The following is a 21,589-nucleotide window of genomic DNA, read 5'->3' as shown; positions in this document are numbered from 1 at the left end:
ATGACATACTTAGTCACAGTAGGTCTCACATTTCCCTCTTTTTCTCCCAACTGAACTTTATTGGGGTGAATATTTTTCAAAGGTGCCCCAGAACCCCAGTAGCTATGTATTTTGTGCAGTAAGTTGAGGAAACTTGGAAAATTTCACTTGTAAAACAGTTCTACAGGCCAATGAGATTCCTAACTATTCAACACAACCACTACTGGTATCAGCATGACCCATCTAATCAATTAGCATATTAATAATTAATATTGTTTCCCTTTTATGGTTTTGTGTCACACCTGGCAGTACTCAGTGCACTCAGAAACACTCCTGATAGGCTTGGGGTACCATTTGGAATGCCAGGAATCAGACCTGTGCTAGCCACATACATGCAAACGCCCTACCAACTGCACTATCTCTTCAGCCCTTATTAATTTTTCTCTGAATAGAATTTTCTCTGTACTAAATTCCATAATCCCTATCTGCTTGGTGTTTAAACACCATTTCCTACTGATAAAATTGAGTACAGAATATTAAAGTCATTGTTAAAAAGACCAATTCAATAGCAGGGCCAAAACTGAATATCTAACACAATTAATCCCATATTCATTTTAGCGAATTGTGTATGCCAGTATGGTCTTCACTAAGAATATAAAATGCACAGTGGTATAAGTTTTATCTTTTTATTTATTTATTTATTTATTTATTTATTTTGGTTTTTGGGTCACGCCCAGCAGTACTCAGTGGTTACTCCTGAACCTATGCTCAGAAACTGCTCCTGGCAGACTCAGGGGATCATATGGAATGCTGGGATTTGAACCACCATCCTTCTGCATGTGGGGCAAAAGTTTTACCTCCATGCTATCTCTCTGGCCCATAACTTTTATCTTTTGAGTGCTCATAATATGCAGGTTAGAGAAAAAAGGAAGAGTCATGGAGTAACAAGAAACAAGCATAAAACTTGTTAATTAAAAAAAAAACAAACAGAAGTGATGTTAATGAGCAAGGAAAAAACTATGGCCACCTGTCTATACATACATTCAAGAGTGTAAGATGGAGGCAGTAGATAAGAGGAGTTCAAGAATAACAGGTCCTACACTGTCCATTTTCTGAATCAGCTTTTCTCCAAGTATGATCCCCAGACTGACAACATCAACAACTCCTGGACCTTATTAAACATGCACATTATTCCTTCTTCCTTTATTTTATTCCACTCAATCAACCTGTGATTCTAACATCTACTAAGGCTCACACTCTGAAGTTTAGTTCGTGATAAATTTTAAAATACTTAGGGAGGGAGCATAAGCAGAAAGTCTGGCATAGATGAGTCATCTGTGCCTTTTACAAACCAGAAGTAATGCCACTGACAGCAGCTTTTTCAAAGATAAGATGTACTCCCCTGTTTCCCCGACCCCAAAATCTTGTTCTTTTTGCAAATTGAGATCTGGCACTATTGATGATATGCTAGTTCCAAAAAAATTAGTTAAATGCCTATTGAAACAACTGAGGAAAAAGTTCTTGCCTGTCTTTCAGCCATTCCCAAGAGTGCTGACAGAAAGAAAATTGCCCAACAATAGCCAAGTTCAATGAACCTAAAGAATCATATAAATTTGGACTTGAACAGGTGGTAGAATGTGATAAGTGCTTTATTAAAGATTTAAGAAAAATGCAGCAGAGTTCACTGAGCACTATCCCTGCTGAACAAATTTGAGCATGCTCTGTTTAACATATATTCAAAGCAAAGCTTGAATCATCAGTATCATTTTATCAGATTAAAAAAATAAGCAGAAAAAGAACAAAGGTCAGGAAGGTCACAAAGGGTTCTTGGGGTGGGTGGTTATAAAGAGAAAACAGATGGGAAGATAGTTAGGAAAGGGTTAGCAAGAGCCCCAGTGCTTGTCCAAAATAGGACAAATTTCTGCAGCCAGTTGAAACCCTAGGAAGGTTATAACACAGGGAAATGATGTGCTGAAATAGTTTGGAAAGGATTGGAGAGGAACCCATTGAAGTGAGATACTGAGTAAAGTTTAGAGTTTTAGTTTTTCACATAATATTTTTGTACTGTGACTATATTTTACTCAACACATTATTTGTAATTAAAAAGTGTGACCTTGAAAAGAAGATAATTCAAAACAAGGACACCCATAAAATCCAGATTGAAAAGATGAGAGCTGTGAGCAATAACTCAGTGGTCTAGAGTGCTTCCCTCAGAACCATAAAATAGTCACTTTTGAGACCAGAAGTAAATCTCAATATGTATGCTTTGTATGTAAAAATATCTCCTTTAACCCTTGGCACTTTATCTAACTCCCAACTATCACCAGAAGCAACTCCATAGCACAGAACTGGAAATACTCCCAGAGTACCACAAGGTATAACTCCTAAATTATATAGCTGACAAGAAATTAATTGTTCAATTTCTAGTGCTACCACACAAACTGAGCATAATCCTGTCAGCTCTCCTATTGGATCTTGGCAGCTCAGATGTCTGACGTCCCTAACTCCATAAGTGATTTCTTTCACCAGTAGTATATGAACACTTCGAAGGGGTGCAAATTCTGGTAAGCACCAAAACTTCAATTGTATCACCTGACAAGCATGTTGTGAACAGAGCAGTGACACTTAGTAAACCCCACAACCAGAACATGCAAGAGTGCTACAACTTAAGAGTGCAAGCACTGGCAAGCACCTGCACTACAGCTCTAGGAGTACAATCCTAAGTACAATCCTTTCCTGCACTACAGCTCTAGGAGTACAATCCTAAGTACAATCCTTTCCTGGAAACCTCATCCAAATGCATAACCCCCAGTAAACTTTACTATTAAATATGCCAATAACTGGTTATGTGTGCTCAGATCACTCATCCCAGCCAACAGCATCAGCAAGAGTGAAATGAAGGGTAAAGAAGAACAAAAATATTTTAATAACATTTACTCATTTATTTATTAAATAAAAAGATAGCCAGAGGGACGCAGACCACTAGTGTAAAGCTTAGCACAGGCAAACAGGAGGGGCCATTTACCCTTTGATATGAGAAAGAATTACCAATTTATGAGATTAATATTGAAGTAAATAGAAATAAACTGTATAGAGGCATTTTGTCAGTAATTAAAACAGCAACATCATCCCCTGAGAACACAAGGTCTGGGCTGTAATGGAAGCTGGAGGAACATGCAGATATGTGAAACAAATAATAACTAGCACCCTTATTATGTGTGTATCTTTGTACATATATAAAGAACTGCTTTAAGTTTTATATATTGTGATTTTTAATTCTCCCAACATCACGAAGTAGATATTAATATTGTGCATTATTATTACCAGTTGATAATTATCAATAATATTATCAATGTACTAGCATGAGCTGTTAATACCATTACACTTCATTTTATGTAAGAGAAAAAGGCACAGAGTGATTACAGTCATATTGCTGGTAAATGAGATTTGGACCCAGGCAGACACCAACCAGATTAGGGACTTAGGGAAGGAAATACTAGAAGTCAGAGGAAAGTCATAATATAATGCTGAAACCACAGCTGAATTTTAAAAAGATTTTACCCTAGAGTTCACTGAAAGTCCTGCTCCCCTTATCCCCATAAAGAGAGACCTATCATGTTATCATGTTCTCTGAGGAAAAAAAAATACTTCAGGGTTACTGTCAAAAAAAAATTAGTCATGATGACTCAGTTTTGGTGTTAAAAAGAATGCTAAGGGTCAGAGTGTTAAAGAGGTGCAGTGCTTACTCTACATGTTGCAGACCATGGTTTGATCCTGAATATCACAGAGCAAAACCCCAGAGCACAAATGCAGGAGGAGCATTCCATAAGCACTCTTGGGTGTGGCCCAAAACACCAACCCTACCCTAAAAAAAGAATGGTGAAATAAGATGTGTGTGTGTGTGTGTGTGTGTGTGTGTCTTCTGTATGCTATGAAAGACAACAGTCATAGGAATGCAGCCTCCCAGAAGACCTCTTGACTTTGGTAGCATATCGATCCCTCACTTTACTCCTGTGAGTTTTTGGATCTGCATACAGTCTGCAAAGAAATTGCTAACCTAGGTTCCACTGGTGATTATAAAAGCTGACTCATTTTCATACCATTTGAGAATACCACAGTAGGAGAACTTCCTCCCCTTGTAGGCCAGTGGACACCCTGTAAAGCCCAAAGCCACACAATTCTTGTCAGATAAAGGATAGAAGCCTCATTGCAGTGGGAAGAGGGTCACTTCCTAGCTGTGGAGTCTTGCTTTCTCTGACAGAGAAATTGGAAATTCTTCAACTATCTTGGGGAAGAGCAGCTGCCAACAAAGCTGAATCAAAGGATCTAAAAATAGTTAAAGAAAATACAAAGACAGAATGTGAAAATCAGATTTTGGGGGAAGGCAGGCCGAACAGAAAAACTACAAGATGGGTGGGGAGCCAGAGCACAAAAACCACAGCCGGACTCCTAGGCAATAATAAAACTCCCAGCTATTTGTTTGCTTCTAGCATTTTCTGTGTTACCTCAAGCTCAAATCTACCTTCAGCAACTTGAAACACTTCACTGTAAATCTAAGCACTCTACTCAGATAAGCAAACTGTTTCATCTGGCAGTGTGCTCACATCCAATGAAATGATGTGATCGAGAGACATACAGAAGCCATTCCTACTTGCAGTGGGATAGGCCAACCTTACCTACTGGAGTATCAAATTGCAAAGCTTTTGAAGTCTCCCGAAATGTCCAACCTCCTTGTCTTTCATTGTTATTCTGAGTAGACAATGAGCAGCAATAAGGTCAGTTGCAATTTAACTAGGTCTACACCATAACTGAGTCACCATGTCCACATTCTGCCAGTACCATAAACTCAACCTATTCTCAAAAGAGATATAAACCAAGCCGTGAATATTTATAGGTGCATCGTCCACACAACTGAAAGCTGGTAATCTTGAAAGGCCAAGTCTCTGCTCTGCTGAAGCCATGACAGCTGCACCGACAATCATGGCAAAACCTACTTTGCTAATAATGGCCCTGACTCCACTCAACTACAACTCTGCAGAAGCCTCAAACTGACTAAAGCTCCAGTTATGCTGATACTTGGGGCGTAATCACCAGTACTTGTTTGGAGTGAAGCAGCAGCTATATTGCTAGGACTCATATGAGCATGGCTAGAGCATTAATACCACAAACAGTGACCTGGTCATTGACATCCATTACAATCTTACTGGGGTGACCCAGTGGCTACCAGCACCAGCATCCATCAGCACAGCCAGCACCCAGTGGGGCCATGGCAGACTAATGAGAATTCCTTGAGTTTACTTCAAACCCTTCAAAGCATTTGCCCTTTCCTAACAATGCACCCACTTCATTGTTATATTCTTCCTTGTCCTTTCAACCAGACTTATATTCTTTAATATTCTATTTTCTTCCCTGAGCTCTTTCAACACTAACTCCTTTGTTTTTCACACAAAGAGTCCCCCTGGCAGGCATCTCAACCCTCCCCCCAAGTCACACCTCTGAAACTCTCCATTTGAACAGGCAAATCACAACCAAGTCTAAAAGACAAACACAATTCAAAATTCAAACCCAGGCTGGCAAATCTGCCAAAAATATCAACATCTTAAAGATAAAAGGAAGTTTAATGTCAGCAATTCCCTGATTCTCTAGGAGAGAAAGGGGGAAAAGGTTGGTAGCTGTGAAGCAAGACCAGGGAATTCAAGTCCTACAGAGGGACCCTGTCCTAATGCTTGACTGAATTTTACTGAGAAACATTTGATTTATATACCACCATCTACAGATCCTTGAGCAGCCTTTGTGATCCTTGTAATGAGACCTTCTTTGGGCGTTGGGTTGAAGTTTGGTTATCCCAAAGTTTCCAAAGGGGAAAGGGATATCCTATACCCCCATCCAGAGAGTACAGAAGAAGATGGTTCATTAACAATTCTCTGCAATAACTAATCCATACAGATTATTGAGGAAATTGTAGGCAAGAAAATTTACACTCCGAGCTGTTCACCCACAAGCTAGTCACTCCAACAAATGGAACCACAAGCCTAGATGACAGTCCCCGCTAAGCTCTCCTGCCTTCAATTTACTGAAATCAAATTCAAGCCCCTCCCTGAGGGGTGGGGAAAATACCAACAAAAAATGATTGAGATACAAATGAGATAGAAATGAGAAACAAATGGGGCTTATTTCAAAAGTCCTCAGTGTACTTAATAATCCTATGGTCCTGAACTGCCCTTGAAGCATGAAGGTATTTTATCTAGAATTCCTTTTAACTTCTTCATTGGCCTGACTTAAAGAGCTCTCCTCAAACTTACTTGCCCATCAGCTCAGCTGAGTTGAACATATGCAGACTTATCAAAGCCTTAGGTAAATGGGGAGGTGGGAAAGACAAGTTGCCACAAAAACATTCATCTTCCTCAGTTTTCTTTTAGTTCAGTCCCATCACAAAATTCTCCTTTCATAAAGGAGTAGACTAGAGCCCATAGAGCAGTAGTAAAACAAGAGTACCAAATTTAATGAAGCCTTTCCTCTTAGGTCTGTACAAATGATGTTGCCCTATGAACATGAACTTAGATACTAGAGACTCCTTAAACTTTTTTTTTAATTTTTTATTTTTAATTATGAGAACAAAGATGCAAAGAAAGAGGACAAGGTAAAGTTACAGTGGAAGGACAATCACCCATAAACAGAATTATCAGAAGAAGTCCCCTTGCTGATATCTTAACTTTGAACTTTCAGCCAAAGAACATTAAGATAAATAAAACAGAACCCATGTACAATTACTTTGTCCCTCAAGTCCCCAGATTGTAATACATTATAATATTTCTTAGTAGCATAGAAAGCAATCTAAAGCCATAAAATTTATTTAACTCCTTAAACATTAAAGGCATAGTATTTTTTTACATTTCCATGCACATGCATATTAGTTTAAGTTAACCTCGAAAGTTTAAGTGGGTTTTTTAAGGATTAGAGTCAAAGAAGCACAGTAAAAACGGTGTTAGAGTGGCAATTATTGTTTGCATAGGCCCACCAAAATATGAGGGACATGGAAAGGAAAAACCTTGGCTTAAATACAAGGAGACCCTACCCCTGAAGTTTCCTGGCATAAGACCAACTCTAGGCTCCAGGCAAGCTAGTTTGTCCAATCCAAGACATTGTCTGTAGTGCCAACACACTTTTATTTTTCACACAGTCTCTGTTGTTGGTTTCATGTTTCTGTATTAAAGATCCTGGAATCTGCATATCCTACATTGAAGTCATATGTGGAGCGTCCTCTAGTTTTACCTCACAATTAAAGGGCAATGTAGAGAGTCCTGTCCTGCAAGCAGGTCGTTGTGTTGTTAAGTCTTCTCAGTGTTAATGGAAGTCTCTTTTGGACAGGTCAATGTCAGAGCAGCGGTAGGGTCTTCCCTGGTAGAGGATTGCTTCCAGGTGATGTTATAGATAAACTTGAATGTTTTGTGGATGGCTTCCCTGGTTCAGGGGTGAATGGAGAATGCCCATTCTTCTGAGGCCTGTGCCAGAAGACTCCTTAAACTTTTGTTCCTTTTGTTCCTTTTGCTTTTTCATAGTGTCCGGCTTTAAAGTTGGTAGGTGGAAAAGTTCTTTCACCAAGGGCTGAAGGGCAATTTCTTCCCATTATATTTAGTTTCTCCAAATGAGAAAACTTATGTGAGTTTCAGAATTCAAATCATCTTTGGATACTCAGAGAACTAGGACCTCTTCATACCCTCAAAAGTACTCAGGTTAGGAATTAAAGAGTTTAAAGTGCTTGTCTTGCATGTGGCCAACTTGGGTTAATCCGCAGCATCCCAAATGGTCCCCCAAGCATCACTGGGAGTAATTTCTAAGATCAGAGCCAAAAGTAACCTTTGAGCATCTCTGGATGTGGCCCAAAATCCATTAGAACACAAGAAGAAGAAATCATAGATATCACATATACAGCCATGCAGCGCCATCATGGCCATGTGACCATGCCTTCCTAGAGTGCACTAATATGTGTGGACACTCAGGCTATATCTGGATGGCGCTATTTCACCAGAAAAATGAAATGTGTGAGTACTGCCATACACTTCTCATGACTGAATACCAGACTACTATAGAAAGCATGGAAGAAGCAACCTCAGCTGGTACTGTTTTCAGCCCCCCACCTCTGCTTTGAGTTCTTCCAAGATCACCCGACCACGCTCACACCAGTATTTTACAGGCCAGCTAGCCTGTAACAAGTTGTAGATTCTTATACAATGGGTTAATTTCTAGTCCAATTACAATAATGGTAATAATTGGCCACATTCAGAGAGCTGGCAATTACCACTATTTTTAACTTACAATGCTAAGGCAAATGGTTTTATGTATATCTGGTTCTAGGAGGTCTGAATTTTCTCCAGCTGGGAAATCATGTAGTAGATTCGCTCTCCAACTCACTCCTCCCCTAACCCCCAGTGTTTCTCTTCCTGTATAGCCTCACCCACAGGTCCCAGACGTGTTGCTCTTAAATTTGTTTTTTTTTTATTCTTTATTTCCAGCTAGATCTTTAAGCCACTCAAAAACTAAGATGCCAATTAAATACATCAATAGATGGCCCAGAGCTCTTGAACTGTAAGCCACTCTCCTATTGAATTCCAGGCCCTACTCTGACCTGTGTATTTCTCATTTTATTTAGACTTTTTTTTTTTTTGGTTTTTGGGCCACACCCGGCATTGCTCAGGGGTTACTCCTGGCTGTCTGCTCAGAAATAGCTCCTGGCAGGCACGGGGGACCATATGGGACACCAGGATTCGAACCAACCACCTTTGGTCCTGGATCGGCTGCTTGCAAGGCAAACACCACTGTGCTATCTCTCCGGGCCCAATATTTAGACATTTTTCATGGTCTGGGTGTTTTTCTGATATTATCATGAGCCTTGCCTCTTTCACAATCTTTGCCAAGAAAGAAAAAGTGTTAGTAGGGCACTGGGAAGACAACCCTTTTATGAAAGTAGAAGTGAGAAAACAGTGCAAAGGAAGCACATGGAAGCTTTCATATCTTTTACCTTGGGTGGGGAAAAAGTCTGGAAGATTCCTTGATAGAATTCTGAGGCAGAGGCTGGGAAGAACTAGTGGAAGAACTCCCTACTCTACATGCCAAAATTTAATCCCAGTGGCTCTTTGGTGCACCTCAGCCACCTGTAGGCTTCACAGCTAAAGTGTGCAGCCCCAAGTGAGCAAATACCATAATCAATTGTGGCAAACCCCAGTAAACTGCAAGAAATGTGTATTTAAACACTAGAACTGAAAAGTGCAAGACACAACTCAAGGACCAGCCCAGCTATATTTTTCCTCCATGCCATAGAAGCAATAAGAAAGAGAAGAGGGTTTTGAATTTGCAAAGAATCTCAGAGGATGACATAACTCCTGTTCTCAACTCTTTCTAGAATGGTGGTGTTCATTGCTTTCCTACCCAGGAACACCCTGAAAACAGAAGTTATACATTTTACATAGGTGATCCAGTTTCAAACAATTCCAATGCTATTTACAAAGCAAATAAACCATTTTCCTCCTTTGTAACCTATTTGGGTTCCTATAAATGGGTAAATGAGAGCAAAGAGTCAGTCAGCACATGAGTGGAGCATTACATTTGGGAAAAAACTCAAGAAGAAAAGAAACTCAAAGGAAACTCAAAGGAAAAAAAAACCTCTGTAGTGCATCAGATAAATATTACTTTCATGCAATTATATTAATTTCTTAGGTTACTACAACTAGAGCACCCCAAAGTCACTTTAAATGAGAAATTTATGTTGTCATAGTTCTGGAAACTGGAATTTAGAAATGCAGCTTTATGCTTTCTGTGAAGGCACTTGAGATCCTTCCTTTAAAGGCTGAGAGATAGTACAGTGAATAGGGCCTTGAATGTGGCTGATCTTGGATCAATCCCTGATCCCCTTCAAGAGTAACCCTCAGTGCAGAACCAAGAGTAAGCTTGAAAAGCACATTCCTGAAACAAACCAGCACTGTTTGAATCACTTCTTTTCCATCTTTCACCAGCTGTCCACATGCTAGACATTATTTCTTCCTTAGAAAAGGCATTTAGGAAAGGGTGGAGCCCATGCTTTTTATGCCAAATGAGAGCACATAGTTAGTTGCCAGTGCATTCATATCAGAGAATTTCACCAAGGGAGACAGGAATAGCCTCCCCCAAGGCCTGAGCCTTCCTAGGATTCCTAGGAAAACAAATCCACATTTTTACAACAGCCTCAATATTTCCTCAAGATTCTGCCATACACTTGGAAAAGCTTTCAGAACCTCCAGAGGCATCTATTTAACAGAAAAATACATTCTCTGCTTGTAAGTTCATTTCTCAGCATGGCAACATGAGAAATAGCACAGTCTGGGCTGCAGTGATTCAAAATGTAGGTCATAAATATCCTTGAATCAAATTACTGGGTCTAACGGCTAGCAGCAGACACCATAACACGTAGGTTCTACTTGGCTTGTTTTTCTTTACTTTATGGAGTCATAGTGACTGAGTTCTTCACATTTCTCTCACTCTGTGGAAAACAAATGACAGAAAACCAGTGCTTTTGATATCTATAGAATTTTTTAGTTCATAGAAAATTCTGTGCCTGTATGTAATTTCCAAGAAATCAAATAGATGAGATTGACAGTGAATCAGACTTATTTTCAAAACCAGAAAAGCCTCAGAGACATATTACACACCCAGATCATAGGTGTGGTATCAGGATTTTATTCCAGGAAATTAGTATTCCTTCAAATGCCAGAATCTTTTACCCCAGAGTTCTATATAAAAACATCAATATATATATATATGAGAGATAGAAACAGGAGTGATTTATACTCCTACAAAGCTGTTCTTTTCAAAGAATTGAAAGATTCACTGTTCTCCATCTCAAACCTTTAAAAATGGGTGTATCAGTACACAAACAAATTTCACTTTCAGGAATTTGATTCACGAAAACAAACAATAATATGCCCCAAACTTTAGGTTGGTGATATCAGTGTTATGAATGATCATCGGTAAATAGAAAAAGTGTCATAATTAGAAGATTTAATAATTCATGATGTATTTATGTTAAAGTATCCCAAGATTTTTATTTGTATTTAGTATTTTTATTTGATGTATAATATTCAAATAATCCCAATCAAATAACTATTTCATTTTGTATAACATGTGTCGTTATGAAATTAGAAATAATTTATTTAGAATAGCTATAACAGTTGATAGGTAAAAACCACAACATCACTTCTAGGTTCATTCTGCTCTTGGATAAAGTTATTTGCTGGCTGGACTTTACTTTCTCCACTTTACTACAAACATCAAGACAGCCATCTTCCCAAAATTGATTAAATATTACTTGTGAATGTAAGCATATTTAATAGTTTTAGGAAATATATCACAAATAAAAGTCATAGAGAAAAAAATCTTAAGTCCTAAAGTTGGTATCAGTGTCAATATTTATCAAATTCATCATTTGTGCTTCAGTAAAGGAAACTCCTTGATTACTATTTTATCTCTTTGACCTTTCCTTACAACATTTCTTTGCTTAATTCACATCTGACTTGCACTCCAAATAGAATGCCAAAGGAAGTTTAAAAACAAAGAATCTGGGGCCATAAAATTCATTAATGATGCTGGTTCCCAGTGTTGTCCCTGGAGGCAAAAGAGGGAAGGCTATAGAGAAGAAAAGACCCGTAGCCCCGTTTGAACTCAGTAGAAGGCATAAGGACTGGAGCCTCCATATTCCCCACCCAGGCAAAGGCCTCCCTGTCTCCAGGGAAGGAATATTCAGCAATGGCACTCAGAACCGGCATCATGATTATAAAAAGAGGATAAGATTCGGGGCCGGGTAGGTGGCGCTGGAGGAAAGGTGTCTGCCTTGCAAGCGCTAGCCAAGGAAGGACCACGGTTCGATCCCCCGGCGTCCCATATGGTCCCCCCAAGCCAGGGGCGATTTCTGAGCACATAGCCAGGAGTAACCCCTGAGCGTCAAACGGGTGTGGCCCAAAAAAACCAAAAAAAAAAAAAAGAGGATAAGATTCATAACATAATGTGCTTTTTCTATTTTTCTTTCTCACATCAATCTTCTTCAGATTGAAGCATTATTATAGATACTAAAAGAAAAAATTACTGTTTAGCTTTTGTCATTCAAAATAGGATCTTACATTTGAGATAGGCATGAAAGTTGAAAACAGGTAAAGAGCCTTTCGTTCAATCTCTGGCTTTATATAAGGGATTGGGAGAAATGAAATGGAAATGGAGAAGAGGGAGAGATTCTAGGAGAAGTTATAATACTGTCAGCTCAGAAGAAAAAGGGCAGACTGTATTTTAACCAGGTTTCTCCTATTGAAGCCAATCCACAGCTACAATCACTATGCAAGTCTGGCAACAAAAAGACAAATAGAGCAGAGCAAGTATCCTCTCCGATAGCATGAGTGAAACAGATCAAAAGTAGGTAGAAATTAGAAATACTGGAATGCACAGAATCTATAGGAAAAAACTCTAAAGCAGAGGTGTGGAGGTGTGGGAAAACAGGACACATGTCAGAAGTTACTAAGTCAGAATGAACACTAAAAGATTATCCAAGCTAATACCAATGCAGTTATCACTAAGTGCCAGCAGTCAGTGTAAAGAGAGCACAGGGCTCCAGGTTACTCTGGGTATGTGAACATAAAATTTCAATCCTCCACACTATCCAACGCCATTTTTGGAAGATCTGGGTAAGGCCAACAGGGAAAGACTGAAAAGCTGAGCAAACTTGTTTCAAGAAAAAAAAGGTGAAAACTCAAGGAACTGCAAAGAACAATAAAAAGTTTAAGCTTATCTTTTTTTTCCAGGAGCCCATGTAACTGATAGGCTGATGTCACAATAGGCTAGTGTTCCAATATATAATCTTTATACATTATAAAGCATAATACTTAAGCATATTAGTCACTGGAACAGTTGCTTAAAACACAGATTTATTGGGTCCCCCAAATTTCTGATTCCCAAATATTTGAGGTGGGGCCTAAGAATTTACATTTCTTAAAAATTTTTATTTTTAAGAAGTTCCTGAATTAGGCTAATAATATTAGTCCAAGAATAAATTATCTAGAGAGCCACTCTTCAAGAGAGTTAGCAGAAGTACATTGTGTTGTCATAGGTAAACGTGATGATATGGAAGCTCCTCCATCAATCTACCAATCCAACATCTATCTAGCATTCACCTTTTGGGTTACTATTTAGTTCACTCTTCCATTCAAAACCCATTTATATTTACCAATCAATCCTTTCATCAGCCTAAAGTCCATCCAACACCCATCAACCCATTGACCCATCCATTCATCCATCCAATATTTATTAATTCACCAATCCATCCCACAGTCACATATCAACCCACTTATTTATCAACTTACTCTCTATATCTAATGTATCACCAGAAGTATAAATATCAAAGAGCAGTTGTCCTCTTCTTATGATATTGTAGGATAGATACATTGTAGGATAAATAGATTGTAATTTTGCATTATGCCTTCTGAACTTAGAAGTATCAGAACAAGCATGTCAATATCTGACAAGTACATGTCAGAAGATTGTAATTTAAAAAGATTCATAGTGTAGGGTCCACCTGAAGGACCTCCAGACTCTAGTCTGGCAGGCACTGCAGTTTCCTACAGTAACTGCTCCACTGTAGTACAGTTAATATACACAGAGGCTTGGCACTGAGCCTGTTGTAAGGTTCAAATGGCCAACATAGGTAGAAAAGCATTTTACACACAACTGAGTTTTAAAAGCAGTTTAAATGCTTAGAAAAATAATTTTTCTTTGAATATCTTTGGGCATCTTACTTTCTAAGGGCAATTTTTAACAAGAGCTAGTGCTGAAACCAAAATCTAGCTCATAATGACAATCACAGGATGAGATGATTCTTTTTTCCGTAAAGAATTTCAATTTTTCAGGAGCCCCTGTGTGTCTCCTGCAAGCACTCCTACCCTTCCTTCTTTTCTATATATTGCTTTGTTTACAAAAATGACTCAAATCTATATTTCTTAAACTCTGCTTCAGGGGTGTTCTAGGCTTAGAATCTGAGCAGGCTGATTTATATTTAGTTTTTAGCAGTCCAAAAGGATCCATTTAAGGCTTTGGAGTCCATCTTATTTGGACATAACACTCTGATGATATAATTCCCCTTCCAGTAAAGGGAACAAATTCTTCAACAGACATTAACAATCCATAGAGTGGTTTTCTTGAATTTTGCCACAAACTGATGGTCCACAGGCTCGGCACTTATAGAAATATATACAGTACAAACAGGTGCACAAAAGACCAATTAACTGTGTATTATTTGTTTCCCTAACTAACTTCTCTCTCCATTTGGCTTTGAGCTCCTTGAGGGATCAGAAAAAAACACGTCTTAAGGCTGTGGCTGTAAAGTACAAAGGTAAAGTATGAGGTCCTGGACTCAAAATCCAACATTACCGCCTCCCCAAATAATAGTAATAATATACCTCATTGTAACTCTACCCTGGATTTAGGTGTAGCTACCTGAGACCCGCCCATTTCTGGGAGGGGTCTTGGGAACCGGATATTATGTGTAACCTTACCTGCAAGACCCCTCCCATTCCGGGGAGTGGTCTTGGAAGGTTATATAAAGCCTTTGACCCAGGGGATTAGGGCTCTTTTGGTCTTGTGCCAGCATGGAGGTCAAAGGGAAGATGGCTGAAAGGAGTTAAGATGCAGGGCTAGCTAAGAATGGCTGAATGCTTAAAAGGTTATGATATAGGCCACACATGTGGTGGATAGGGTATGAATAAAGCTGATACTTTCTGATGCCTGTCTCTGGATGAGTCTGATTCCACCGTTCACCTAAACCTGGGACCCGCCAGCTGAATGAAGATTGTGGAGCCACGTGGCCTGAGATGGCAGAGAAAAATTTCTTTTCCATCCACCTCAATCCAGCACCATCGTTAATTATTTAATGTAACACCTCATTTCTTACTATAACAAAGAAAGTCTAGGCCAGAGCTAGAGCATGGTAGAATCATCAATGTTTAATATGTGAATGAAAGATTCAACAAGTGCGTTAAATTTATGATTCCAAAATAGCAACAATATTATATAATTCTATTTTACCTTCATTACAAATTATTTTACAGAAGAAATGAGTACATTCATGTGGGGGTATTTTGGGGATGTGGATTAAAGTATTAAATTTTATTCCAGTTGAATGTTCTTGTCCTTCGAGTCTAGACTCTAGCATGATGTCGAGTCATCCCAGTCATTCCCAGATAGGCCACATGAAAGGTAAGGTAAATCTCCTACCTGCTGTGCTATCACTCCAGACCCCATGCCAGGTTTTGTCTCTTTTATAAATTTTAGTCATTTAAGAGTGTGACTATATATAGATTTAACACTTACTTTTTCCATCAGGGTTTACATCTTAGGGCTTTTAATTCTTACTTAATGAACAAGCAGATTATGTGAGCATTAAAAAATAATCTGCAGATTGAGGGTCTTGTAATTCAGTCATAGTTTGATGCTAAATCTGATTATGTGGAACTTAGATGCAAATTTTAGGAAGCCAATGTCATATTACTGCAGCCATGTTTAAGCTACACTGCTTCATTGAGTGATAATTTAAAACTTAGCTCAGGAGGCTGGGAAAATTGCCTGAAGAGGAATAGGATATAGTTCAGTAGGGAGAGAAAACCTGAGGGCTTAATGTGGAGTCATACATAAAATATGTTTTTAATTTCCTTTTTTTTTCCGCTTTAAATGTGAATGTTACTCTATTCCTCATTTACAAAAAATTGACAATATTAACTAATATATAAACTGACAACTTTTGGTTAAAAAAAATCTCTGTTTTGATTTCTAGACACAGTGTTGAGATAGCCTAAAGAGCTAGAGTGCCTGCTTGGTATGTGTGGGGTCAAAAGTTTGATTCCCAGTACCATGTTGCCCGAAGCATCACCAGGTACTTACCTGAAGACTCTTGGACACCACCAGGTGTGGAGATCGATTCTCAAAAAAAAAAAAAAAAAAGACTATTAGGGCACCACCTCCTTCTAGAATTTTCTTCCCTATTTCTCACATAAATCACTTCTTATGAATGTCAGCACCTTACATGTGTTTTCAAAACATGACTCAACCCATGAGCACTAATGAAACTGGGCCTTTGGTGTTTTATAGTGATGAAACGGCATAGAAAGAAAAAAATGACATGTCTAGAATTAAGATGTGTAGTGTGAGAAATTGAGCAAATTCTCTGATAACTTTAGAGTGTAATAAATTAAAATTATTTCTATTTGTGTTAAATCACGATGAGATACAGAGTTAAAAATTGTTCATATCTTGGGGCCAGAGTGATGGCACAGTGGTAGGGTGTTTGCCTTGCACACTGCTGACTCAGGAGGGACCGCGGTTCGATCCCCCAGCATCCCATATGGTCCCCCAAGCCAGGAGCAATTTCTGAGTGCATAGGCAGGAGTAACTCCTGAGCATCAACATGTGTGGCCCAAAAATGAAAACAAAAATTGTTCATAGCTGCGTTTCAGTTCTACAGTGTTCTAACATCAATCCCTTCACAGTGTTCATTTCCTGCCACCAATGTCCCGCCCACCTCTGCCCCAGCCTGCCTCTATGACAGACACTTTTTTCTCTCTCATCTCTCTCTTCCTCTCCCTCTCTCTCTCTCTCACTCCTTTTTCATTTTAGGCACTATTGTTTAAAATACATTTTACTGAAGAGTATAATACATATTAGTTTACTTCCTTTCAGCAACCAGTTTTTGTCCAGAGTGAGCATTTCTAATGATTATAGCTATAGTGTTCCCTTCTCTTTCCTAACTGTCCTAACTGAACTTTCTCCCATCATTTTCATTATCTTTGATTATTATTCTCATACTCTTTTTATATATTCCACAGATGAGTGTGATCATTTTATGTCTGTCTCATCACTCATTTTGCTAAATATGATGCCCTCCATACCCTTGCTTATATATAATATATTGCTTGCTTATATATATATAATATTTTTATTTAAGCACCATGATTACAAGCATGATTGTTGTTGGGTTTCAGTCATAAACAGAACACCTCCCTTCACCAGTGCAACATTCCCACCACCGATGCCGCCCCTCCCTCCTTCCCCACCCCTGCCTGTTAGTCACTCATCTGTTCCTGGACACCTTGGTTATTTTCAGAGTCTGGCTATACTAAATAAAGCTGCAGTGATCATGGGAGTACAGATGCCTTTTCTGCATTGCATTTTTACCTCTAGGGTATATTCCCAGGAACATTATCACTGAGTTATTTTGGAGCTCAATTTCTAGTATTTTGAGAAATGTCCATATGTTTCTAAAAAGGCTGGACAGGTCAACATTCCCAACAGCAGTGAATGAGAGTCCCTTTCTATCTCCACATCCTCATTAGCACTGGTTGCTCTTTTTTCATTTGTTTTTGTTTTTTATTTGTGTTTGTCTCTGTGGTGTGAAATATTTCATTGTTGTTTTGATTTTCATATCCCTGATGAAAATGATGGGGAACAATTTTTCATGTGCCTCTTGGCTGTCCATAGTTCTTCTTTGAGGAATGCATCCCTTTTACCTATTTCTGATGGAATTGGATATTTTTTTCTTGTAATCTTAACCAGTGCCTTCAATATCTTAGATATTAAACCCTTAACAGATAGGTATTGGGTAAGCAATTTCTCCAGTAATGTGGGTGGTCTTTGTATTGTGGTCATTTCCTTTGATATACAAGAGTTTTTTTAATTTCTTATAATCCTTTTTTATTTAATCTTTCCTTCCACTTGATCAGTAGTATTTTATCCTAAAAATCCTTTGATTTCAATGTAATCGAGAGTTCTTCCTTTGTTTTCCTCTAAATTAAATAAATACTTTGTTGTTATTTAAAGTTCTCTTTGTCGCCTTATTTTTGTAGTTTCAGCAATGACTAGGGATGACACAACACTCCTTTCTGGTACTCATATTAATATATGCTTATATATGTGTGTCTACATATACATGTGGCACTCACCAAAGGTTGTACATTTAGTTATGGTGTTCATGAATTTGTCCCAAATCCTCAATATAGATAACACACAATATTAGTGCCTGCATAGTTGCTCACCAGCTCAGTTGTGCTTGCATATTTTGTCAAGCTTACTGGTGCTCAGACACTAAGTTGTGTTTTTCACATACACCTAGCTGCCACACTCCAGTGAGTAGCTAATTGTTGATACAGTGTATGGGCATGTGGGGGACTTGTGTCATAACTTCATAGTTCTTCCTATAGGTGTTTCTCTATTGAATGATTTCTGAAACTAAATGGCTTATTCTTCTTCACATGAATTATTTATTGTGTACAGTAACCTAAAAATGCATTGTGGAGGGCCAGAAAGAGAGTACAGCAGGTAGGGCACTTGCCTTATATATACTCCACTAGGTTTCATTCCCCAGCACCAAATACTACCCTTGATACCTGCCAGGATTATGCCGTAGCACAGAGCCAGGGTGTGATCAATTAAAGACAAATGTATCTTTATCCTTATTCCAAAAAGAAAACATATCTGTTGACATCCAGAGTTTACTCTCTGGTCTAATGCTTTTCCACAACACAGTTTGTCTCATCTCAAATTCTATTACATCATTTAGGGATATTTTTCTTCTGTTAATTCTATTCATTGGATTCTATAAATCAAGGCCAACAATATTTAATGATTATTATCTCTTTAATAATTTTTATCATCTTTTTCTCTAATACTTTTAATCTTTAACTACATCATTTAAATGCACTAAAATTATATTTATCTTTTCTGATACTTCCAAGATTAAAATTCTAGCCATGATTATTTTTTCTCTATTTCTAATTCAATCTGTTGTTATAGTGATTTAGTCTTAAATGACATTTTTAGGTTCGAACTTTTTTTTTTTATCTCTAACTCATTCAAATATTGTAGTATGTAATTTTTGAGCTCTCTGATAAAATGATAATTCTTCCTAAACTATATAGAATAAATTATTTTCAGAGACTTTTCTTTGGTTCCCTGGACCAGCTTCTTTATCCAAAAGCTATATTCTCAGATACATGCTTATAATAATGACTATTATTATCATTATTTCATTTGTGTTTTTTTTTTTTTTTTTTTGGTTTTTGGGTCATACCTGGACGTGCTCAGGGGTTACTTCTGGCTTTAGGCTTAGAAGTTGCCCCTGGCAGACACAGGGGACCATATGGGATGTGGGGATTCAAACCACTGTCCTTCTGCATGCAAGGCAAATGACTTACCTCCATGCTATCTCTCCAGCCCCTATTATTATTATTTCTAAAATATTATTTAAAATAATTTATTTTTGAGCAGAGGCCCCGCGCTCGTGACCCGCCGGCGCCCAGGGTGAGTGTGTTCCCCTAGGGTGCTCATAGGTGGGCGACCTCCTGCCGCCCTGCGCCCCCCCCCCCCCAGAGTGGCTGCAGGGGCCCGGAGCTGCTCCAACTGGGGAGCAGAGGCCCCGCGCTCGTGACTCGCCGGCGCCCAGGGTGAGTGTGTTCCCCTAGGGTGCTCATAGGTGGGCGACCTCCCACCGCCCTGCGCCCTCCCCCCCCCAGAGTGGCTGCAGGGGCCTGGAGCTGCTCCAACTGGGGAGCAGGGACCCCTGCGCTACCCCGCCGGTGCCCAGGGTGAGTGCGTTCTACTGGAGCCCTTCCACGTGGGCACTCGGAGAACCCCGCACAGCCAACTTGTTGACACAGTGACCACACCACCCATCGCCTCACTCTCCAGGCCCCAGAGTTCACCCCACCTGACCCGAGCATAGACAGAGGAGGGCATTCCCTAGTACTTAGTGGGCCAGAGTCACCTGCCCCACTGGGGCAGGCTGGGACGAATAGACTGGGTGAGCGTGGGCCTGCCCCCTGGACCTTTAGGTAACCTAGAGCAACCGAGCCCCAAGCCCCAGAGTGGACCTGAGACCCCCCTCCAAGGGCCTAGAGCAGCTACCGGGAGGGCTTGACTGGGGGAATTTCTTCTACGGAATCTCGGAGGGAGCGGAGCTTCATTGACTCCCAGATAAGGGAGGGAACAGAGAGTTAGGCTCAACAGCGCCCGCAACCAGTGTGGCCAGGGGCGGAACTACACCTGCTGACAGGAATAAAGAGGAAGGCTGACTTCCAGGTAGTAGAGGAGGGGAGAAAGAGCTAGGCTCAACAGTGCCCTCCACCATTGTGGTCAGGAGAGGGCCAGTACTAGCTGCCAACAAAAGGGCAAAACAACTAACCAGGCCACATAAAGAGCACAGGAGGAACCAAACCTCAGCGAGTTCACCCAAAACCCTCTAGAACCACCCTCAGAGAGGGAACCCATTCCCACACCACAGGGGATCAAAACAGGTGGAATTTAGAAGCACATCACTCTAAAGCACACCATTAAATACAAAGAAATATGTGTAAATCAAGGAGAACCCCAATATCTGGAGATAGGGTGACAAACCCTAGCAAATTTCCAAGTCCACCAAAACGCACAGATCCATACGAAGAAAACCTAAAAACAGCCATGAGAAAGGAAATGCAAGAATTAATAAAAGAAATGAGAGAAACCCTAGCTACCGAGGATAAGAAATCTATGGATGAACGAATCAGCCAAATTAAAGAAGAAATGTTAAAGAACATGAGAGATTCCATACAAAAAGAAGTGAAGGAATTAAAAGACAAAGTAACAAGCCTTACAAGTAGAAACACAGAATTGGAGAAACACATTGAAGAATTCGAAGGAAAACTGCAAACAAAAAATGATCAAGAAACCAACAAAGAAATAAAGGGAAAAGCACTGGAAGGAAAAGTCCAGTATCTAATGAACAAGGACAAAAGAAACAATCTAAGAATTGTGGGTATACCAGAAGGAGAGGAAATAGGGAAAGGGGAAGAACAAGTAGTCAGAGAGATAATAATGGAGAACTTTCCCACCCTCTGGAAAGAAACCTCAATGCCAATACAGGAAATAAAAAGAGTTCCCAATAAGAGAGACCCTAATAAAAAAAACACCAAGACATATAGTAATCCAATTGGCAAAAAAACAAAGAGAAAGAGGAACTCCTTAAAGCAATAATGAAGAAAAGAAACCTCAGGTACCAAGGTAGGGACATAAGAATCAAACTAGATCTCCCATTCGAAATAATTCAAGCAAGACGACAGTGGAATGACATATTTAAACGACTGAATGAAAGAAATTTCCAACCTAGGGTCCAATACCCAGCAAAACTTTCATTCATATGGGAGGATAGACTAAAAACATTCTCAAACAAGAACGAACTTAAACTATTTGTGCAAACAAAACCGATCCTAAACGATTTACTCAGAGACAAATTACACAATCCAAACCCACGATTGTAACAAAAACCACCCTACACAACACAACTGCACAACAATCCTCTCTCTCAATAATCTCCCTAAATGTTAACGGACTAAATCTCCAATTAAAAGACACATAGTAGAGAACTGGATTAGGAAAAATAAACCGGACTTCTGCTGTCTACAAGAAACACACCTACAGATACAGGATAAGCACAGGCTTAGAATAAAAGGATGGAAAGTAATTATTCAGGCCAATGGAAAACAAAAAAGAGCAGGGACAGCCATTCTTATATCAGACCAAA

The sequence above is a fragment of the Suncus etruscus genome, chromosome 5 (assembly GCF_024139225.1).
Source record: "Suncus etruscus isolate mSunEtr1 chromosome 5, mSunEtr1.pri.cur, whole genome shotgun sequence".
Classification (NCBI taxonomy): Eukaryota; Metazoa; Chordata; class Mammalia; order Eulipotyphla; family Soricidae; genus Suncus; species Suncus etruscus.
This window is presented reverse-complemented; position numbering follows the sequence as displayed.